This window comes from Gossypium hirsutum, chromosome D11 (assembly GCF_007990345.1).
Source record: "Gossypium hirsutum isolate 1008001.06 chromosome D11, Gossypium_hirsutum_v2.1, whole genome shotgun sequence".
Lineage (NCBI taxonomy): Eukaryota > Viridiplantae > Streptophyta > Magnoliopsida > Malvales > Malvaceae > Gossypium > Gossypium hirsutum.
The window spans coordinates 41,704,471-41,723,483 of record NC_053447.1 but is presented as its reverse complement, the minus strand read 5'-3'; the positions used below and the strand labels follow the sequence as shown (position 1 = coordinate 41,723,483).

Here is a 19,013-nt window from a genome sequence, read left to right as displayed (position 1 = left end):
TTTTGTGGTATCCCCGGAAGTTCTTCCAAAAAGACATCTAGAAACTCGTTCACCACTAGCACTTCTCTAAAGTCTTCCCTCATCATTGTTGAGTCCAAAATATACGCCAAAGGTAGTGTCTCGAGCCTTCGCAATCATTTTCCGAGATGAGACAACTATGATTATATTGTTCCTGACATCACGCTTCTCCTATGAGATAAATGTAAATGGAAAAATATATAGGATTATCACCTTTTTACTTAAATTCATTGTTAAAACTAAGTAATTGTTTAATAAATTAATGAAATATGTGAAAATATTGAATTAGGACATAGAAATTATTAAAATGTGATTTTATGCTTTATTATATAGTTTTCATGCAATAAATGGCTTATTTTATATTAATTTGAATGTATTATATCTTTTAAGACATAAAGTGGGCCATGCATGATTAACTTAAATAATAAATTATAAAATTATATTTAATAATTCATTTTAAAATATTTAATTAATAATTTGGGTTTTTAATTAATTAATTAAATTGGATAAATTTTATTCTTTGGTCCTCTAACTTGTTGATTTATTCTGGACAGATCTAATAGCTTTGTTGGATTACAAAACTGTCCAAATTGGAGACCAAGTCAACCCAAAATTCGGCTGCACATGGCTATCCATAAACCACTCTTCGGTTTAATTGCACAAGGTCCTTGAGGAGTTAAAGAAATTAGAGATTTAGCAGAAGATTTGCACTTGACCGAGTCTCAGTCTTGAGTTGTTGTGGCATTGAAAATGACCAAAAATCAAGAAAAAATCAGCTCAACTTGCTCAATTTATGGCCGGCCATCCATGGAAGATGCTTCAAAAGATGAAAACTCCTATTTTGAGCAAACTATCCCCCTTTCCTCACCTATAAATAAGACCCTCTCATTCCATCATTCATCATCCCTCAATCATCTCTCAAGCATCATTCTGTTTTTTTCCAAATTATCTTAGTCTTTTCCATTCCCACGCCTAGCATTATCTCTTCATAGATATTTTAGTAATTAAGCCTTTTAAAGAACCTTGGTCGGCCACCTTGGAGAGCCATCAGCAAAAGAGCAAAGTAAAGGAACAAAATAGCCTCGTCAGTCAGAGTTTTGTGTGACAGCCCCTCTGAATTGGGTTTAATCTTTCTTTTCTTTAATTAAATATAAAGATGTTTGCTCTGTGTTCTTTGTTCATGTTTACAACAATGTTAGCTTAATTTTATTTAAGCTAGGATGATTGCTTTGATTAAATAATATTTATTTGATTCATGCTTATAATGTCTGTGCCTCAATCGATCATGTTTTCAATTAAAATCAAGTTTGTATTTCGTTCATACGTGATTGAAATGCACCTAAATTAGCTGAGCGATCCTGACCAGACGACGGCTAATGGACACATAATTGAAATGTACATGCTCAATTTAGATCCTGACCCGATTAAATTGAAGGTTGCATAACAACTCTGATCAAGCCCTGTTATCTGCATAGTTTTTAGATTTGTGTGATTAATTTGTTTCAAACCTGATATGTCCCTGTTACTTCACACGAATGCTAAGAAACCCTAAGTAAATAAGGATTATTAAAATGTGTATTTACTAAGTAAAGGACTCCGAAAGGACCTAATGTGGTTTCCAAACTCATGAAAGATCGAGTGGCCATGGAATATTTTTTGAATGTTATTAAGCATGTTGATAATAAATTGAGTTTAATTAAAGTAATTGTCCTAGTTTATTTAACTTATAATTGTTACAAATTATGTTTAATTTTACTAAAATCTATTTCATTCATATAGTTTGCATACTTAGGATAATTTGCATTAGGGATCATTGCATTTAGTTTAATATATTTTAATCACCACTTCTCAACTATATTGTGTTTTTATTTACTAAATTGTTAATATAATTTTACAAATTAAGTGACTTAGCACAAATACAATCCATGTGGAGATGATAACTCGATACTTACTTATTACTTGATAACAACTATGTACACTTGCACAAACCTACGCATTACAAGTTTTTGGCGCCGTTGCCGGGGTTTGTCAACTGTTGCCATAGTCATTTTTTTCGTGAAGTTATTTATTCTCAATTTGATTTATTCTAATATTACTAACTTATTCATTTTAATTTTTGTGATTTTATTTTTAGGAGTTTATGAGCATAGGCTGAATTATCGATTTACTCCCTGTAGACCCTAAAATTGAGCAAACTTTTAGACAAAGAAGACGTGAACGAATAGCGCAAAGACAAGTTGAGATGGACCTTGGAAATCAGAATCAAGACTAAGGTAATGAAGCCGATAATGTACGAAACCCTACCTCATTTTTGATGATAGGGATTGATGCATCAGACAATATGCTGTGCCACTTTTCAGTGAGTTAAACCCAGGAATTAGAAGGCATGATATTGAGGCAACCCAGTTTGAATTGAAACTAGTGATATTTCAAATGCTACAAACGGTGGACCAATTTAGTGGTATGCCCATGGAAGATCCACATCTCCACCTTCGATTGTTTATGGAGTTAAGTGATTTATTCAAGATAGTCAGTGTGATTGAAGACGCACTGATGTTGAAGTTATTTCCGTACTCATTGCGAGATCGAGCAGGAGCATGGCTCAATTTATTGCCACCAAGTTCTATATCTATATGGCAAGAATTAGCAGAGAGATTTTTGGTTAAGTATTTCCTACCTAGCAAAAACACTAATTTAAGGAACGAGATCACAACTTTCCAACAATTGGATGATGAGTCTTTGTATGAGGCTTGGGAGAGATTCAAGGAGTTACTTCGTAAGTTTCCTCATCATGGGATTCCTCATTGTTTCCAAATGGAGACATTCTATGGTCTCAATGCAAAATACAAGATTGATGGTAGATGCTTCCGTGAATGGTGCAATTTTGTCTAAGTCTTATAATGAGGCTTATGAGATCATCGAGAGGATCGCAAGTAATAACTATCAATGGCCAACATATTGAACAGCTTTAGGAAAACGTGTAGCCAGAGTTCATGAAGTTGACGCCCTCACTTCGTTATCGGCTTAGGTACTGTCTATTTCCTCTATGTTAAAACACTTAACCGCTAATAGTACTAATAATTCTCCAGCTCAGCCACCAAGTCCGTTTGAAGTAGTTTCCTGTGTGTACTATAAGGAAGGTCATTCTTTTGAGAATTGTCTATCAAATCCCGAGTCAGTGTACTATGTGTTGAACCAATATCAAAATAGGAGTGAACAAGGACGCCAGTTCAACTTCTACAATCCTTCATGGCGTAATCATCCTAACTTTTCTTGGAGCAACCAAGGAAATGGACCGAACAACAACTTATTATAGCAAAGACCCAACCAATCTCAAGGGTTTAATCAACAAGCTCCAAAACCACCTCAAGCTGAGGCATCAAACTGTTTGGAGAACTTGTTGAAAGTGTACATGGCAAAGAATGAATCTTTGATCCAATGGCAAGCAGCAACACTGAAAAATTTGGCAAACCAAATGGGTCAGTCAGCTACAGAGCTACGTAATAGACCGCAAGGAACCTTGTCGAGCGATATTGAGAATCCAAGAAATTTGGGTAAAGAACATATCAAGGTAGTGGCATTGCGAAGTGGTAAAATTCTAAAACCCCGATTGATTGATGTCGAAGATAAGCCCGTTGAGAAGAATCAGCCAGCTGTTGAAGTTCCTACACCAAAGGAATCAGAATCTACAATGTCTGATAGGGTAAACCTTGACTTAGTGAATTTAGATATTTTAACATCTTCTTTGGATACAGATTTACCTACTTAGAAAAGTTGTCTAGTTCAACCAACAGTTCTATCATCTCCATAACCACAAAGATTGCAACAAAACAAGTAGAAACATGAGGTGCAATTTAAAAAGTTTTTGGATGTTCTGAAGCAGTTACACATTAATATTCCGTTGGTGGAGGCTTTAGAAGAAATACCAAATTATGTGAAGTTTATGAAGGATATATTGTCTCAGAAGAAACGACTGAATGAGTATGAGACTATTTCCTTGACAAAGGGGTGCAGTGCGTTCCTGCAAAAAAAATTGCCACTGAAATTGAAAGACCTAGGAAGCTTTACTATACCCTGTAACATTGGTGAATCTTACTGTGGTAAAGTTTTGTGTGACTTAGGAGCAAGTATCAAATTGATGCCTAAGTCTATTTTCAATATGTTAGGGATAGGTGAAGTAAGACCTACATCTGTGACGCTTCAGTTAGCAGATCGATCTTTAGCATATCCCGAAGGAAAAATCGAGAATGTTTTGGTAATAGTCAATAAATTTATTTTTCCCGTTGATTTCATTGTCTTAGATTTTGAAGTAGACAAGGAAGTGCCGATCATCCTTGGGAGACCTTTCTTAGCCACGGGAAGAACGTTAGTTGATGTGTAGAAAGGAGAACTCACTATGCGAGTTCAAAATGATCAGGTAACCTTAACATTCTTAAAGCGATGAAATTTCTTGATCCAGCAGAGGAGTGTTCAGTTATGGAAGAGATAGAAACCTTACTTTCTATGGAAAGCAATTTTGAAGAAGATCCATTGGAGAAAGCCTTAGATCTTGACCCTTTGGTGGATGAAGAAGGTGAAGAAAACATGGCTTTGATGGAAGCCAATCCGGGAAATTTTATTCAATCCACATAGTTTGAACCATTAGAGTTGGAAGTCAGATAATTTGTGCAACCCAAGTTGTCAATTGAAGAACCACCTAAAATCGAACTAAAGGTACTTCCTTTCCATTTGAAATACGTTCATTTAGGTGATTGTTCAACTTTGTCTGTGATTATTTCAGCGGAACTGATGAAAGATCAAGAGGAGCAACTAATTGTTGTTCTAAAGAAATTTAAGAAAGCAATTGGTTGGACCATAGCTAATATTCGATGTATAAACCCTTCTTTTTGCATGCATAAAATCATTTTAGAAGAAGGTGTGAGAAAGGAGTTGTGAGAGCAAAGGAGGCTCAATCCTATTATGAAAGAAGTTGTGAGAAAGGAAGTAATCAAATGGTTAGATGTGGGAATCATCTATCCTATATAAGATAGTTCATGGGTAAGTCTGGTGCAGTGTGAGTTGAAGAAAGGTGGAATCACGATTTTTTAAAATGAGGGTAATGAGTTAATTCCAACAAGAACTGTTATCGGTTGGGGAATCTGTATTGATTATAGAAAGTTGAATAAAGCCACTCGGAAGGACCATTTTCTGCTGCCTTTTTATGGATTAGATGTTAGATCAACTAGCAGGTAATGAATTCTATTATTTTTTAGATGGCTATTCGGAATATAACCAAATAGTTGTAGCCCCAAATGTAACACCCCGAACCCGAAACCGACACCGGAGTCGAACACGAGGTGTTAACTGGCTTAACCCCTTATAAAATTTATTTTCCAGACACTGCCCAATCTGTGTACTAGTCGTTTTAAAAATCATATCTTGAGTTTCGTAACTCGAAAATCAGTTTCGTGATTTTTCCCAGAAACTAGACTCATGTGCCCATCTATGTATTTTTTTCTAGAATTTTTAGTCGGGCCAATTAGTACAGTTTATTAGTCAAAGTCTCCCATGTTGCAGGGGTCGACTACACTGACCTTTTCCCATTACGACTTGGATATCTCCCTGCACGGGGCTTCAATACTGATGCCGTTTGTTTCTATGAAAGCTAGACTCAGAGAGGAATCTACACATATATGGTAAGACCCCTAATTATCTCTGGTTAATTTATAATGAATTTCCAAAGTCGGAGCAGGGAATCCAGAAACCGTTCTGGCCCTGTCCCACAAAAATCTGATTATCTCTTAATATACTGCCCATATGATCTTTTCGTTACTTCCTCATGAAAACAGACTCATCGAGCTTCGATTACATAATTTATTCATCAATTAATTCCACTCCTACTATTTTTAGTGATTTTTCAATCTCATGACACTGCTGCTGCCAGCATCTGTTACGAAAGTAACTAGGTCCATTTCATGCCTACCCTTGATCCAACTCAATCGAACATTCGTGCCATTTTCGCATGGCTTAAAGTTTACATGCCAAAGTTCAAACACAACGTAATAGCTTATACATGCCAAAATGTTCTTCTAAGCCAACTAAGAAGAAAGTACCAAAACTTGCTATCCGGTGTGATGACTTCGATGACGACCTGACCCCGCAAAAATAGATGAGTCCCAGCAACCTATAATGGGTGACAAGGAAACACCGAGTGAGTTTATAACTCAGTAAGTCATAAGCTATGCACTACCATCCATCAATAACATTATCACAAGAGAAAACAAAATGGAACGAGGCTAATTACTCCATCCATTCCGAACCATACCATAGTTCCTCCAACCTATCGATTCAATTTCATATCAATTCATGCATTCACATTCCATATACTCATCAATAGGACATTGAAGCATTTTCATAAATCAATTTATTTTCGTTACAATCAAACGACTAAACGGCCTTTCACCCATCCTACGATAAATTTTATGTACGTGACTTCAAGTATAGTTGTCACATAGGTTCAAACTTACCGAGCTCAACACCAAGCATAAGCATAGCACCTATTAGCCATGTACTCAAGACACTTACCCGATCCGCTGTCCGCGATCGACTCAATAGTGTCGCACACATAGTGTCCATAATGATTCACGAATGCATATTGAGTCCGCACACTCAGTGCTATATAATCAACTCGCACACTTAGTGCTACGTAATCAAATCGCACACTTAGTGCTACATAGTCAAACTCGCACACTTAGTGCCGCATGGTCAATTCACACACTTAGTGCATCATATTCATTTCGCACACTTAGTGCAACATAGTCAAATCGCACACTTAGCGCTGTACAATTTAATCCCGCGCACTTAGCGCCAATCTCATGGTCATAAATGGTTATACCCGCACGTTTAGTGCCGAGATCAACAACTCAGTACATCTTACCTCTTTTCTTTTCATTCAACAATTTCATCATCACATACGTACATGCATATATATATGTATATTTATTCATTCCATTCAGCATCAATACATAAACATTATGACCATTTGAAATAATACCAACTACATGCTTAATGACTTACCTTGTGTTGGGTAAGACGGTTCCAACTCGACTACTCAGTGATCTTTTCTTTGCCTTTATCGGATCTAGTTCCCTTTTGCTCTTGAGCTTAAGTTCAACAAAATTTAAAATAGTCATTAATCGACTATTCAAGTATTACTTTCAGAATAATATATATATTGATTTGACCTTCACACACATAGATTATAGTAAGCTTTATAATAGTCAATAAATAACTCATTGGCAAATTTTCATTAATGTTTACAACAAAATCACATATTCACTACGAGCTGTTTTCCTGAGCAGTAGTCGCTAAATTGTTTATAACTGGAGCTACAAAACTCCAAATCACTAGCCGTTAATTTTCCCTGAATATAGACTCGTATATCTTCCATCCATAAAATTTTCAGAATTTTTGGCTTGGCCAATCAATACCAGATTTTTCTTAAAGTTTCTCCTGTTTCACTGTTTGACTATTCTGACCACTCTTCACTACGAATCAAATTTCTCATTCTACAGAATTCAAAATGTGTTGTATTTGATCTCATTTGAAACTAGACTCATTAAGGAGTCTAAGCATATAAATTTTATCTTATAATCATTTTTGTACAATTTATAATGATTTCCTAAAGACAGAACAGGGAATCTAGTAGTCATTTTGACTCAGACCCACAATACTTCAAATATCTCAAGATCGGTAACTCTTTTGTTTTTATAGTTTCTTTTGTAAGAAAATAGACTCTTCAAGCTTTAATGGCATAATTCACTCAGCTTCTAATTCAACTCCTACAAATTATGGCGATTTTCCAAAATCACCTTACTGCTGCTGTCCCCAAACAGATTATTACCAAATCAAATACTAACATTAGCATTTCACCTTAATAGCTAGCTTACCAAGCCTTAATTTAACATATTAATATTTAACATATCTTTCACTTTTCATCAACAACTATCAAAAAGCTCAAGCACTCATCAATGGCAAAACACAAAATCATCATCAATCCACAAAATTGAACCATGGGTTTTTAGAACTCAAGTCAACTACTAAAACATGCATGCATCTCAAGAACAACATCAAACATACCTTAGTCTAGCAAACCACCATAGCCGATTTTCTCAAGCTCTTCCCCTTCCTTTCTTTCCTCTATTCGGCCAAAGGTGTTCAAGAATGAACACATTTTTTTTTTGTTTTCTTTCCTCAACTCACGGCAACAAGGGGGGTATGGATGAGACCATTTTTTTTTCATCACCCTTCCTTTTCATTGTTTAATTACCATGCTCTTTATTTTATTTTATCCTACATACCTCACTAGGCCAACATGTTCCCAACATGTTTCCACCCATAGCATGGCCGGCCACTACTTATTAGGAAGGGGGAATTTGACATGCAAGTCCCCTTTTTCTTCCACATGCACTAATAGGTCCTCATGCATTGACCTATCACATTTTAAAATTTTCTCATATAAGTCCTATTGACTAAATTCACATGCAATCGACTAAATCGAAGCTTGAAATTTTCACACATTCATGATTACATATTCTAGACAATAAACATCACATTCAAACCTTTCGGTGACTCGGTTTAACTGTCCCGAAACCACTTCCCGACTAGGGTCAATTTTGGGCTGTCACAACTCTCCCCCACTTAAGAAATTTTCGTCCTCGAAAATCTTACCGGTAAATAGGTTTGGATATCGTTCTTTCATCGAGCTCTCGGGTTCCCAGGTTGCTTCCTCGATCCCGTGTTTGAGCCACAACACCTTAACCAACGGAACCCTTTTATTTCGCAACTCTTTCACTTCACGAGCTAGGATACGAATCGGTTCTTCTTCATAGCTCAAGTCAGATTGAATTTCAACTTCTGAGGGATTAATCACATGTGACGGATCGGATTTATAACGTCGAAGCATTGAAACATGAAAGACATCGTGAATCTTTTCAAGTTCATGGGGTAAAATCAATCGATACGCAACTGGACCGACTCGTTCGGATATTTCGTATGGCCCAATGAATCTCGGACTCAACTTGCCCTTTCGGCCAAATCTGAGTACCTTGTTCCAAGGCGAAACTTTAAGAAACACTTTATCTCCCGCCTGATATTCAATGTCTTTTCGTTTCAAATCCGCATACGATTTCTGACGATCCGTGGCTGCCTTTAGACTTTCGCGGATTACCTTTACTTTTTGTTCGGCATCTTTAATCAAATCAACTCCGAAAATTTTACTTTCACCAAGCTCGGTCCAAAACAATGGCGTACGGCATTTACGACCGTACAAAGCCTCATAAGGTGCCATCTTAATACTTGATTGAAAACTATTGTTGTAAGCGAATTCAATCAAAGGTACATACCGTTCCCATGAACCACTAAACTCAAGGATGCAACATCTCAGCATATCCTCGAGTATCTGAATTATCCGCTCGGATTGTCCATCGGTTTGGGGGTGAAAAGCGGTGCTAAAATGCAGCTTGGTACCCAAAGCTTCTTGCAATTTCTTCCAAAATCGTGAGGTGAATCTCGGATCTCTATCCGACACGATAGAAATAGGTACTCCATGTAATCTCACAATCTGAGAGACATACAATTCGGCTAGTTTATCCAATGAAAGATCCGTACGCACGGGGATAAAGTGAGCCGACTTAGTCAGCCTATCAACAACAACCCAAATCGCATCCTTCTTACTTACGGACAATGGCAGTCCGGACACAAAGTCCATTATGACTCGGTCCCATTTCCACTTGGGTATCATGATCGGCTGAAGTAACCCTGAAGGCACTTGATGTTCTGCTTTCACTTGTTGACATATTAAACATCTCGAAACAAAGTCGGAGATGTCTCGTTTCATACCACGCCACCAAAACCGACGTTTCAAGTCGTTGTACATTTTCGTGCTCCCGGGGTGAATTGACATTCGGCTACAATGGGCTTCGTTCAGAATCATCGGAATGAGTTCCGAATTCCTTGGAACACACAAACGACTTCTAAACCTCAAACAACCATCATCATCAATCTGAAACTCCGATTCCTTGTTCGGAACACACTCAGCTCGTTTAGCAACCAATTCATCATCGACCTTCTGAGCTTCACGAATTTGATGAGTCAATAATGGTTTGACTTTTAATTCAGCTACTAACACATTGTCAGGTAGAACAGACAAGTGTACATTCATCGCTCGCAAAGCAAACAGTGATTTTCGGCTTAAGGCGTCCGCAACCACATTAGCCTTTCCCGGGTGGTAATCAATGACAAGCTCGTAATCTTTCAACAACTCAAGCCAACGTCTTTGTCGCAGATTCAAGTCTCGTTGAGTCATCAAATATTTGAGACTTTTGTGATCCGAAAACACATGGCACTTCTCACCAAACAAATAATGTCGCCATATTTTCAATGCAAACACAATGGCGGCTAGTTCGAGATCATGGGTAGGATAATTTCTCTCGTGTGGCTTTAATTGTCTCAACGCATAGGCCACAACTCGACCTTCTTGCATCAATACGCAACCCAACCCAAGTAGGGATGCGTCACTATAAATGATAACTCTTTACCCGATTCGGGTTGCACCAAAATTGGAGCTTCAGTCAAATGAGTTTTCAGTTGATCGAAGCTTTTCTGACATTTCTCCGTCCATTCGAACTTAACATCCTTCTGAAGTAGCTTCGTCATTGGTGTGGCTATCATCGAGAAACCTTTGACAAATCGTCGGTAATAACCGGCGAGCCCTAGAAAGCTCCGGACTTCGGTAACATTTCTCGGAGGCTTCCAGTTAAGTATGGCTGAAATTTTGCTCGGGTCAACTCGAATACCCGATGCGGATACCACATGACCCAAGAAGCTAACCTCTCTTAACCAGAACTCACACTTACTGAACTTAGCATATAACTGCTTATCCCGCAAAATTTGCAACACTTGCCTCAGATGCTCAGCATGTTCGGTCTCATCTCTTGAATAGACCAAGATGTCATCAATAAACACAACTACGAACCGATCCAAATACGGCCTGAAGATCCGATTCATCAAATCCATAAACACCGCAGAGGCATTAGTGAGCCCGAACGGCATCACTAAGAACTCGTAGTGACCGTACCTCGTTCTGAAAGCAGTTTTGGGTACGTCCGAATCTCGAATCCGCAACTGATAATAACCCGATCTCAAATCTATCTTTGAAAACACCGATGCTCCCTTTAATTGATCGAACAGATCATCAATACGCGGTAACGGATACTTATTCTTTATCGTCACTTTATTCAGTTGACGATAGTCAATGCACAACCTCATGGTTCCGTCCTTCTTTTTCACGAACAATACTGGTGCACCCCAAGGTGAGAAACTCGGTCGAGCGAAACCTCTATCCGTCAATTCTTGCAACTGAGCTTTCAACTCTTTTAACTCGGTTAGTGCCATACGATACGGAGCGATCAAAATTGGTGTAGTTCCAGGTACAAGCTCAATACCAAACTCTACCTCCCGAACAGGTGGCAAACCCGGTAACTCTTCAGGAAAAACATCCGGGTATTCACAAACCACCGGCACCGATTCGGGTTTCTTTTCTAACTCCTTGTCATCAAGTACATACGCGAGGTATGCTTCGCACCCTTTCCTTACATATTTCTGGGCCAACATTGCTGATATTACAGCTGGCAACCCCCTTAAGTCCGCAGACTCAACTCGGATTATTTCGTTATTTGCGCACCTCAAATCGATAGTCTTGCTTTTGCAATTCACAACCGCATCATGCGCGGTTAACCAATCCAAACCAAGAATAACATCAAACTCGTCGAACGGCAAAAGCATCAAATCGGCCGGAAAACAGGATTCTCGGATTATTAGAGGGCATCTCTTACACACTTTATCAACAAGTACGCATTGACCCAAAGGGTTTGATACTCGAATTACGAGCTCAGTAGACTCAACAGGTAGAGTCTTACTGGTTGCTAAGGTTTCGCATACATATGAATGAGTAGAACCAGGGTCAATCAATGCAATCACATTAGTATCAAAGAGAGTGAAGGTACCAGTGATGACGTCGGGGGAGGATGCCTCCTCTCGTGCGCGAATGGCATATGCTCTAGCAGGAGTACGGTTCTCGGCTCGATCGGCCGTATCTGAGGCCCCTCTCTGGCTACCACTCCTACCTCCTAAAATTCTCGGTGGTCTACCTCTAGATGTCACTCCACTAGGTCTTGCACCTTGAATCTTATTCTTCTCATCCAGCTCCGTGCAATCTCTAATGAAGTGGTCCTTCGAACCGCATCCGTAACAGGCCCTGCTAGTAGACTTGCCCCAACATTCACCTAGGTGTCGTCTTCCACATTGGGGACATTCAGGTTTCTCGTGACGATTATTGCCCACACTAGCTACCGAAGTAGCTCGGGAGCCCATCGATGGTCTTGCCCTGATGGAAATTCCCACAGTCGCCCTCGACTTATTAATGTCCTCCCTGAACTTCTTTACAGCTGAGAACGGAGCTTTACCCGTCGATCTTTTACGATAATCTCTAGCTTCAAATTCAGCCTTCCTCTTCTCCTTTCCAAGTTCTTCCGCCTTGCAGGCTCGTTCGACTGGTGTTACGAATTCTTTTATTTCCAAAATACCCATTAGTAGCTTTAAATCTTCATTCAATCCTTCCTCGAACCTTTTGCACATAGCAACCTCATCAGCTACACACTCCCGGGCATACCTACTGAGTCTTACGAATTCATGTTCGTATTCAGATACAGTCATACGGCCTTGCTTGAGTTCCAAGAACTCCTTACGCTTCTGATCAATGAACCGTTGGCTAATAAATTTCTTTCGGAATTCCGTTTGAAAGAAGTCCCAAGTTACTCGTTCGTTTGGGACTATGGAAATCAAGGTCCTCCACCAATAGTAGGCTGAGTCTCACAACAGAGATACAGCACATTTTAGACATTCGTCAGGTGTGCATGACAATTCATCGAACACCCGAATGGTGTTATCAAGCCAGAACTCGGCCCTTTCGGCATCATCAGTTACTATGGCCTTGAACTCCTCGGCCCCACGCTTCCTAATCAAGTCTACAGGTGGCTTACTCAGCCTCACAGGATCAGCGACTGATGGCATTACAGGCTCTTGGGGTGGATTATTCAAATTTGGGAATTGTTGGACAGCCGGGTTGGTTCGGGCATATTGCGCGACCCACTCATTCATCATGGTAAAGAAGGCTTGTTTAGCCCCCTCACCTTGATTATTCGCAGATGACTGAGGTTCAACAGGCGGCGTCCCTTGTGCAGGAGCAGCCGCTACACTCTCAACGTCATCCGCTAGGGTTCTTTCTTCACCGAGGTCCATTTACTAATCAAAACAAAAACATTTCAACCGTCGGAAGTCATCACACATTTAAACATTAACATTCGGCATGTATAGCTAGACTCATACGCGCTATGGTAGTCCTAGAACCGACTAAACCATAGCTCTGATACCAATCAAATGTAACACCCCGAACCCGAAACCGACACCGGAGTCGAACACGAGGTGTTAACTGACTTAACCCCTTATAAAATTTATTTTCCAGACACTGCCCAATCTGTGTACTAGTCGTTTTAAAAATCATATCTTGAGTTTCGTAACTCGAAAATCAGTTTCGTGATTTTTCCCAGAAACTAGACTCATGTGCCCATCTATGTATTTTTTTCTAGAATTTTTAGTCGGGCCAATTAGTACAGTTTATTAGTCAAAGTCTCCCATGTTGCAGGGGTCGACTACACTGACCTTTTCCCATTACGACTTGGATATCTCCCTGCACGGGGCTTCAATACTGATTCCGTTTGTTTCTATGAAAGCTAGACTCAGAGAGGAATCTACACATATATGGTAAGACCCCTAATTATCTCTGGTTAATTTATAATGAATTTCCAAAGTCGGAGCAGGGAATCCAGAAACCGTTCTGGCCCTGTCCCACAAAAATCTGATTATCTCTTAATATACTGCCCATATGATCTTTTCGTTACTTCCTCATGAAAACAGACTCATTGAGCTTCGATTACATAATTTATTCATCAATTAATTCCACTCCTACTATTTTTAGTGATTTTTCAATCTCATGACACTGCTGCTGCCAGCATCTGTTACGAAAGTAACTAGGTCCATTTCATGCCTACCCTTGATCCAACTCAATCGAACATTCGTGCCATTTTCGCATGGCTTAAAGTTTACATGCCAAAGTTCAAACACAACGTAATAGCTTATACATGCCAAAATGTTCTTCTAAGCCAACTAAGAAGAAAGTACCAAAACTTGCTATCCGGTGTGATGACTTCGATGACGACCTGACCCCGCAAAAATAGATGAGTCCCAGCAACCTATAATGGGTGACAAGGAAACACCGAGTGAGTTTATAACTCAGTAAGTCATAAGCTATGCACTACCATCCATCAATAACATTATCACAAGAGAAAACAAAATGGAACGAGGCTAATTACTCCATCCATTCCGAACCATACCATAGTTCCTCCAACCTATCGATTCAATTTCATATCAATTCATGCATTCACATTCCATATACTCATCAATAGGACATTGAAGCATTTTCATAAATCAATTTATTTTTGTTACAATCAAACGACTAAACGGCCTTTCACCCATCCTACGATAAATTTTATGTACGTGACTTCAAGTATAGTTGTCACATAGGTTCAAACTTACCGAGCTCAACACCAAGCATAAGCATAGCACCTATTAGCCATGTACTCAAGACACTTACCCGATCCGCTGTCCGCGATCGACTCAATAGTGTCGCACACATAGTGTCCATAATGATTCACGAATGCATATTGAGTCCGCACACTCAGTGCTATATAATCAACTCGCACACTTAGTGCTACGTAATCAAATCGCACACTTAGTGCTACATAGTCAAACTCGCACACTTAGTGCCGCATGGTCAATTCACACACTTAGTGCATCATATTCATTTCGCACACTTAGTGCAACATAGTCAAATCGCACACTTAGCGCTGTACAATTTAATCCCGCGCACTTAGCGCCAATCTCATGGTCATAAATGGTTATACCCGCACGTTTAGTGCCGAGATCAACAACTCAGTACATCTTACCTCTTTTCTTTTCATTCAACAATTTCATCATCACATACGTACATGCATATATATATGTATATTTATTCATTCCATTCAGCATCAATACATAAACATTATGACCATTTGAAATAATACCAACTACATGCTTAATGACTTACCTTGTGTTGGGTAAGACGGTTCCAACTCGACTACTCAGTGATCTTTTCTTTGCCTTTATCGGATCTAGTTCCCTTTTGCTCTTGAGCTTAAGTTCAACAAAATTTAAAATAGTCATTAATCGACTATTCAAGTATTACTTTCAGAATAATATATATTGATTTGACCTTCACACACATAGATTATAGTAAGCTTTATAATAGTCAATAAATAACTCATTGGCAAATTTTCATTAATGTTTACAACAAAATCACATATTCACTACGAGCTGTTTTCCTGAGCAGTAGTCGCTAAATTGTTTATAACTGGAGCTACAAAACTCCAAATCACTAGCCGTTAATTTTCCCTGAATATAGACTCGTATATCTTCCATCCATAAAATTTTCAGAATTTTTGGCTTGGCCAATCAATACCAGATTTTTCTTAAAGTTTCTCCTGTTTCACTGTTTGACTATTCTGACCACTCTTCACTACGAATCAAATTTCTCATTCTACAGAATTCAAAATGTGTTGTATTTGATCTCATTTGAAACTAGACTCATTAAGGAGTCTAAGCATATAAATTTTATCTTATAATCATTTTTGTACAATTTATAATGATTTCCTAAAGACAGAACAGGGAATCTAGTAGTCATTTTGACTCAGACCCACAATACTTCAAATATCTCAAGATCGGTAACTCTTTTGTTTTTATAGTTTCTTTTGTAAGAAAATAGACTCTTCAAGCTTTAATGGCATAATTCACTCAGCTTCTAATTCAACTCCTACAAATTATGGCGATTTTCCAAAATCACCTTACTGCTGCTGTCCCCAAACAGATTATTACCAAATCAAATACTAACATTAGCATTTCACCTTAATAGCTAGCTTACCAAGCCTTAATTTAACATATTAATCTTTAACATATCTTTCACTTTTCATCAACAACTATCAAAAAGCTCAAGCACTCATCAATGGCAAAACACAAAATCATCATCAATCCACAAAATTGAACCATGGGTTTTTAGAACTCAAGTCAACTACTAAAACATGCATGCATCTCAAGAACAACATCAAACATACCTTAGTCTAGCAAACCACCATAGCCGATTTTCTCAAGCTCTTCCCCTTCCTTTCTTTCCTCTATTCGGCCAAAGGTGTTCAAGAATGAACACATTTTTTTTTTGTTTTCTTTCCTCAACTCACGGCAACAAGGGGGGTATGGATGAGACCATTTTTTTTTCATCACCCTTCCTTTTCATTGTTTAATTACCATGCTCTTTATTTTATTTTATCCTACATACCTCACTAGGCCAACATGTTCCCAACATGTTTCCACCCATAGCATGGCCGGCCACTACTTATTAGGAAGGGGGAATTTGACATGCAAGTCCCCTTTTTCTTCCACATGCACTAATAGGTCCTCATGCATTGACCTATCACATTTTAAAATTTTCTCATATAAGTCCTATTGACTAAATTCACATGCAATCGACTAAATCGAAGCTTGAAATTTTCACACATTCATGATTACATATTCTAGACAATAAACATCACATTCAAACCTTTCGGTGACTCGGTTTAACTGTCCCGAAACCACTTCCCGACTAGGGTCAATTTTGGGCTGTCACAACTCTCCCCCACTTAAGAAATTTTCGTCCTCGAAAATCTTACCGGTAAATAGGTTTGGATATCGTTCTTTCATCGAGCTCTCGGGTTCCCAGGTTGCTTCCTCGATCCCGTGTTTGAGCCACAACACCTTAACCAACGGAACCCTTTTATTTCGCAACTCTTTCACTTCACGAGCTAGGATACGAATCGGTTCTTCTTCATAGCTCAAGTCAGATTGAATTTCAACTTCTGAGGGATTAATCACATGTGACGGATCGGATTTATAAGTCCTATTGACTAAATTCACATGCAATCGACTAAATCGAAGCTTGAAATTTTCACACATTCATGATTACATATTCTAGACAATAAACATCACATTCAAACCTTTCGGTGACTCGGTTTAACGGTCCCGAAACCACTTCCCGACTAGGGTCAATTTTGGGCTGTCACACCAAAGGACCAACATGAAAGAACATTTACTTGTCCATACGGTACATTTGCTTTTAGGCGAATGCTTTTTGGTTTATGCAATGCACCTGCAACTTTTCAACGATACATGATGGAAATATTTACTGTTATGGTTGAAATTTTTGTTGAGGTTTTCATGGATGATTTTTCTATTTTTGGTAACACTTATGATATCTGTTTGAGTAATTTGGCTAAGGTACTGAAGAGATGCGAAGAGACGAATCTTGTCCTTAATTGGGAAAAATGTCATTTTATGGTCAAGGAAGGGATTGTCTTAGGTTATAAGATCTCAAAGAAAGGAATTGAAGTCGATAAAACAAAGGTGGCCGTAATTGAAAGATTATCGGCCCCAATGAATGTGAAAGGAGTCAGAAGTTTCTTAGGCCATGCTGGTTTTTATCGAAGGTTTATTAAAGATTTCTCAAAAATTTCTATACCGTTGTGTTTGTTGATAGAGAAAGATACAGTGTTTGATTTCAACAAAGCATGTTTGGAAGCTTTTGAATAGCTAAAGAAGCAGTTAACCTCAGCCCCAATAATCGTTACACCTTATTAGAACTTACCTTTTAAGTTGATGTGCAATGCAAGTGACTATGTCCTTGAAGTTGTGTTGGGTTAAAGAAGAAAGAAAGTGTTTCACACTATTTACTATGCAAGTAGAACTTTGACGGGAGCCCAATGCAATTATACAGTAACTAAAAAGGAACTCTTCGCTATGGTTTTTGCTTTTGACAAATTCCACTCATATATTATAGGTACCAAGGTTATAGTATTTATTGACCATGTGGCCATTAAATACTTGCTCACAAAAAAATATGCAAAACCAAGGCTAATTCGTTGGATACTTTTACTCCAAGAATTTGACCTTGAGAACCAAGAAAGAAAAGGTGTCAAAAATTAAATAGCTAATCATCTGTCGAGGTTGGAGCAAGATGAGGTAACTCAGTCATGTGTGCCTATCAATGAGAATTTCCCAGATGAACACTTATTTGAGGTAAATTGAATTCATAAAATACCCTGGTTTGCTGATTTTTCCAATTATCTTGCATGTGGAATAATTCCTCGAGAAATGACATACCGACAAAGGAAAAAATTCCTTCATGATAGTCGGTATTATCTTTGGGAGGATCTGTTTTTGTTTAAACAATGTGCAGACAATATAATCAGAAAGTGTATAGCTGAAAGTGAGATTGTTGAGATCCTGTATCATTGCCATTCATCTCCAAGTGGGGGACACTTTGGTGGTTCACGTACTGCAGCAAAGATTTTGCAAGCAGGTTTCTTTTGGCCTACACTATTTAAAGATACTTATGCTTATGTGAGGAACTGTGATAAATGCCAAAGGACTAGAAATATATCAAGAAGGAATGGTATGTCCTTGACAAACATTTTGGAGATTGAATTGTTCGACGTGTGGGGCATTGACTTCTTAGGCCTATTTCCTTTTTCGTATGGGAACAAATGCATCTTAGTTGATGTGGACTATGTATCCAAGTGGGTTGAAGTTGAAGCATACCCTACAAATGATGCTAAGGTAGTCATGCGATTTCTACAAAGGCATGTGTTTACATGATTTGGGACTCCAAGAGCTATTATTAGTGATGAATGTTCTCACTTTGTGAACAAATGGCTTAATTGGTTGCTTAACAAATATGTTGTGAAGCAGAAGATTGCTACTACCTATCACCCCTAGTC

General features: G+C 38.4%; 1 non-coding gene across 1 annotated transcript; it reads right to left on the bottom strand.

Moving 5' to 3' along the window:
* Positions 1 to 2,709: 2,709 nt before the first annotated feature.
* On the bottom strand, positions 2,710 to 2,816 carry LOC121223839 (small nucleolar RNA R71). Its single transcript, XR_005921305.1, has one exon. It is a non-coding gene; the product is annotated as a small nucleolar RNA R71 (small nucleolar RNA).
* Positions 2,817 to 19,013: the final 16,197 nt, after the last annotated feature.